Source organism: Octopus bimaculoides, chromosome 8, assembly GCF_001194135.2.
Source record: "Octopus bimaculoides isolate UCB-OBI-ISO-001 chromosome 8, ASM119413v2, whole genome shotgun sequence".
NCBI lineage: Eukaryota > Metazoa > Mollusca > Cephalopoda > Octopoda > Octopodidae > Octopus > Octopus bimaculoides.
Window position 1 is genome coordinate 51,324,481 of NC_068988.1, and position 297 is coordinate 51,324,777.

A 297-nucleotide genomic window follows, 5' to 3' on the forward strand; every position below is an offset into this window, starting at 1 on the left:
GTGTGTGTGTGTGTGTGTGTGTGTGTGTGTGTGTGTGTGTGTGTGTGTGTGTGTGTGTGTGTGTGTGTAGTGCATTGCTGGCGACTTTTCCTTCTTTCTCTTCGGACTTTTCTCTTTGCGACGAAGAGCTATGCTCGTAATGTTAACAACTCTTTTCGCCCAGCGTCAAATTAACATATTCCTTGAGCAAGTCCTTACATTTGTTTTTGTTTCTTTTTTCTCTGTTTTTTTTTGTTCTTTGAATTGACTATATAGATTAGATAGATAGATAGATAGATAGATAGATAGATAGATAGA